The sequence below is a fragment of the Bison bison genome, unplaced genomic scaffold (genome assembly GCF_000754665.1).
Source record: "Bison bison bison isolate TAMUID 2011002044 unplaced genomic scaffold, Bison_UMD1.0 scf7180017864246, whole genome shotgun sequence".
NCBI classification, from domain to species: domain Eukaryota; kingdom Metazoa; phylum Chordata; class Mammalia; order Artiodactyla; family Bovidae; genus Bison; species Bison bison.
Genome location: NW_011494818.1, coordinates 817,550 through 822,708, shown reverse-complemented (window position 1 = coordinate 822,708; position 5,159 = coordinate 817,550). Strand labels below are relative to the sequence as shown.

General features: G+C 42.9%; 1 pseudogene; it reads left to right on the top strand.

Moving 5' to 3' along the window:
• Positions 1–1,634: 1,634 nt before the first annotated feature.
• The window catches only part of LOC104993815, a 181,208-nt pseudogene continuing 177,683 nt past the window's right edge, over positions 1,635–5,159 (top strand).

Genomic DNA, 5,159 nt, shown 5'->3' with positions numbered 1-5,159 from the left:
CCTGTTCTCTATTATAAATGGTATGGATTGCCATCTGGACTATTTCATCCAGGGAGACCATCAGATCTTGTAATTTCTGCAGCTTTATTTTTATATCTGAAGCACATTGGCACAGAAATTTGTCCCAATATCACTTGTCCCTTATAAGAGTCTAAGTCAAGCTTGGTGAAATTTTGGAGAGACTCAATATTTCTAAAGAGGAGATGGGGTTTTGTTTGGCTCCTAAGTTACTGCTGAGACTTGAGCATAGCTGATCACTTTCTGTTGAGCTCCTTGTAATCCTGCCTTTCTTTATGCAGATTAGAACATGGTCTCTCTCCCAAATCTGATCTCATTATAATTCCAATTGGGATCCAACAAGCGTACTTCTATTTCCCCCAGCTGATATGTAGCATATTTTGGGGGGCTCTCATATGATCCTGGCATTCTTGGGTTCAGATAAGGTTTGATTAAATATGACCATGACATTTTTTTCATTTTATGTCAAAAGCCAAGGTGAAATGTATCTATATATGTATTTACCCTGGTCATCCTTCTAACTTTCCAAATCCTATTTTAGTTGCCTTAGCTCTAGGAGGGAGAAGGGTTTATGGATCCAAGTTGGCCCAAATTCCTCTCCAGTTTTAACTAAAGGACATGCTGGAACCAACGAAGGGGAAGCTCAGGGACACGGGGGTAATTCTGGATATATCAATGGAGTACACTAGGTGGTTTTTGATCTGTGAGAGGCAAACCTTCTAGGGGGTCTTCTTTTTCTTGGTAGCCTGCACTTAACATCTAGAAGGTTCACACTGGAGGCATACATTAATTCTGCACTTGAGGCAGAATACCTTCAGGTCTTTTAATTAAAGAACATTTGAAAATAGGGAATCTCCTCCCATTTCCCCTGTCTCTTACAGAATAGAGCTAACTGTAGGACGGTATTGTAAATTAAACTTCCATTTTGGGGTGAGTGTTCCCCATCCTGCAGAGGATTTTGTGGCCATGCAGAGTTACAAAAGAATCTTAAAAACCTTTGCCTCATAGTCCGAGGGTCGAAAAGATTCCAGTTACTAAGCATACATCTTAAGGTCATCTGTTGATAAGTGGATTGGTTGTTTCCCATCTGAAAAGATAGCCAAGATAGCAGAAAAAATATTAGATGTCTTCTCAGCCCCAGAATGGATTCCAGGGTGAGCCTTCCCTGACACAAATTAAGGTTGGCATCCTAAGAGTTGGGCATCTCCAGATGCAGATGGTGCAGATCCCAAGGCAACTAGAAAGACTCCTGGGATCCCTGACTAAAGCTGGACATCCCTGGAGTCTCTACCATGGTCAATATCAGGTAAATCTGAATGAGAGGCCTTCCCAACTGTATACAATGACTGAGAGTTGGTCTTCCCCAGGTCAGTGAAGGTGTCCATTTTGGTTGCAAACTGAAAGCTGGTGTCCTGGGTCAGAATGATGCCAGACTCAAGACAGCCCAAGCTTCTTAAGGCCTCTTTGTCAGAGTACAGTGCTCTCCATCCATTAGTGGTGATGAGTCTTTAATTGGGTAAGAATCAGGGCCATCCAGCCATAGTGGGAATAAATGCCATGGTGTAGAGCCACCCAAGACAGCATCTATAAACTGGGAGGTCCATCTGTACTATATCATGGGGATCCCAAAACCCGACATAGTAGCAGGCCAGGTATTTTCAATTGTGGGATTATACCATTTATGCTGTTGTTCAATCACCAAGTCATGCACAACTCTTCATGGCCCCATGGACTGCAACAGACCAGGATTTCCTCTCCCTCACCGTCTTCCAGAGTTTGCTCAAGTTCTTATTCATCAAATCCCATTTATGAGTCCACTATAATTGATAACAGAAATAGTGATAGAAAAACAAATTTGTTGACTCATTTAAAGGCCTGAGAACTGCCTCTACCTGGTTAAAGAGTCCTTGTCTGCAAAGGGTGCATGTCCAAGTCCACGACAGGTTTGTCAGTAGGATTCTCAGAGACCAGGGGAAAGGGATTTACTCAAAAGGAATATGGGAAGTGCTCTGGAGGCTCAAAGTAGCAGGGAGACATTTTGGTCTAGGGGAAATTTCCCCAGGTGTAAGAGATATACCTGTAAAACTTGGACCTAAATGGTACATAGGCAGAATTCCCAAAGTGATGAGGGCTTCTCGGATGAGCAGAATTGCCCCCTCAGAGAGGCTTTCAATAGGTGAATTTCTAGGATTGTTTGTGTGCCTGTGGATCATTTGGATTTGCAGCATGGCATACATTGTGCTCTCAAGTGTCTTAAGAGATATGGGAGGTGGAGGACCGAGGTTTTTGACCTGTTAGGCACAATAGAGACCCTGCAGCCTGGGAGAATTTTCTGAGATGAAGTTCCTGGGGGCCACCTGTCCAGCTGACCTCCAAAGAAACCACAACAGCAACATGCATTTCCATAGGCCTCCTGGAATATACAGGTCTTTAGGAAAATACTGTCCAACTTCCCCAAATCACTTGCAACATAGCATAGAGGGAAGAAGAAGCAGGAGGAGCAGGGGACCAAGACATGCTGAGCAGAAAGTCAAACCAGATAGGGAAAAGAAACTAAGAACTCCAACTTGTAGTCCTATGCAGAAGATGGAGGCCAAGAGGAAGTGGTCTCAGTGTTTTGCTTAAACCAATGTGTGCCTCAGCTGCATGGAAGTTGCCTTGCTTGGGGTAGACATTAAGTGTTTGGTACATTCCATGCCCCCCTTTTCCTGTCACAGGAATCTTTCAACAGTAGGCAACTTAAGTGCTGTTAAATGCATGATCCATTCCTGTACAATTTCAATTGCTCTAATCTTCAGTTTAAAGAAGAAACAGAAAAAAGAAAAGGAGAACCCTCATCTACTTGGGCAGTAGCTACAGGGGACTTGAGAACACATCAGAGAGTAACCCTGGCTAGAGTTCTTCAATCACTCCCACTGCCACTCGTGTATTTGCAGAAGCTTCAAGGAGACAAGCGATGAAAACCTGTGGTGGAGGCATTAGATGCAGAAACCTTCCCAATGTATTACACAGGGTAGATAGATGGGCGGTGGGGTGGGGGGCAGGGGCTGTGGAGAAGAAGGAGGAAAGGAGGTTAAGGTCCTTCAAGCCATAGGGTAAGGTAAGGAAGGTAAGGAAGGTAAGGAAGACCCTTACCTTCGCTGATGCAAGCTAGGTGATTTGAGTCGCTGCACCAAGATGCCAAGTTGGCTCTTCTTCTTTGGTTCTGTCTCATCTTAGCAAAGAATTGAAATGGCAGGCCAGCTGTTACAGCTCAAGCAGGCAAGATTCATTGGGCAAGGAGCAAACAGTACATCATCAAGGTGTGAGAGCAGATGAGCCTAAGTAGGCGGATCCTGTCCCATTTTGGCTTTCCTCTTCTATATCCCTTGTTTCCTCCTTTGAGCAGGTTCCTGGGACCTGATTGGTTATGCCCTATGAAAATAGTGGATTGCACTATCCCAGGGGTCTGATTGGTTTATGCCCTATGCAAATAAAGGATTGTATCAGCATTTGCTTCATTGGTTACAGCCAGAACCAATCAGGGAAGGGAGTGTGTTTTCCCTCTAAAGTTTCTCAGTCTGGTCTGTGGCTTCTCCTCTTTTTGTTGTCACCAGTTCTTCTGACTGTTGTCTTGGACCCTGTTTCCCCATTCTAACTGCTTAACAAAAGGGTCATAAACATGATCAATTCAGATTTAACCTAATTATTTAAGGATTTTTCCAATATCTACAAATCAGTCAATGTGATATACCATATCAACACGTTGAAAAATAAAAACAGTAAGATCTCAATATGGGCAGAAAAAGCTGTTGACAAAATTCAGCACTCATATATGATAAAAACTCTCCAGAATGTGGGCATAGAAATAACATCTTAACATGATAAAGGTAATAGATGACCTAAATCATACAAAAATGAAAGCATCTCTTCTAAGATCAGGAACAAGACAAGGATGCCCAATCTCTCCCCTTTCATTCAACATAGTTTTCGAAGTCCTAGCTATGGCAATCAGAGAAGAAAAAGAAATAAAATTATTAGTAATCCAAGTTGGAAAAGAAGTAAAACTGTCACTGCTTGCAGATGACATGATACTATACATAGAAATTTCCAAAGATGCCACCAGAAAAATACTAGTGCTCATCAATCAATTTGGTAAAGTTTCAGGATACAAAATTCATACACAGAAATCTATTGCATTCCTACACACTAACAACATAAGATCAGAAAAAGAAATTGTGTAAACAACCCCATTTGCCATCACATCAAAAGAATAAGGTATTTGGGAATAAATCTACCCAAGGAGAAAAAAGACTTGTAGTCCCACTACTGGGCATTCAGAGAAAAACATGATTCAAATAGACACATGCACCGCATTGCTTATTGCAGCACAGTTTATGATAGCCATAATGTGGAAGCAACATAGTATCCATCAACAGGGGAATGAATGAGGACATGGTACATATACATATCAGATTAGATCAGATCAGATCAGTCACTCAGTCATGTCCGACTCTGCAACCCCATGAATCGCAGCACGCCAGACATCCCTGTCCATCACCAACTCCCGGAGTTCACTGAGACTCACGTCCATCGAGTCAGTGATGCCATCCAGCCATCTCATCCTCTGTCGTCCCCTTCTCCTCCTGCCCCCAATCCCTCCCAGCATCAGAGTCTTTTCCAATGAGTCAACTCTTCGCATGAGGTGGCCAAAGTACTGGAGTTTCAGCTTGAGCATCATTCCTTCCAAAGAAATCCCAGGGCTGATCTCCTTCAGAATGGACTGGTTGGATCTCCTTGAAGTCCAAGGGACTCTCAAGAGTCTTCTCAAACACCACAGTTCAAAAGCATCAATTCTTCGGCACTCAGCCTTCTTCACAGTCCAACTATCACATCCATACATGACACAGGGAAAACCATAGCCTTGACTAGACGAACCTTTGTTGGCAAAGTAATGTCTCTGCTTTTGAATATGCTATCTAGGTTGGTCATAACTTTCCTTCCAAGGAGTAAGTGTCTTTTAATTTCATGGCTGCAGTCACCATCTGCAGTGATTTTGGAGCCCAGAAAAATAAAGCCTGACACTGTTTCCCCATCTATTTCCCATAAAGTGATGGGACCAGATGCCATGATCTTCGTTTTCTGAATGTTGAGTTTTAAGC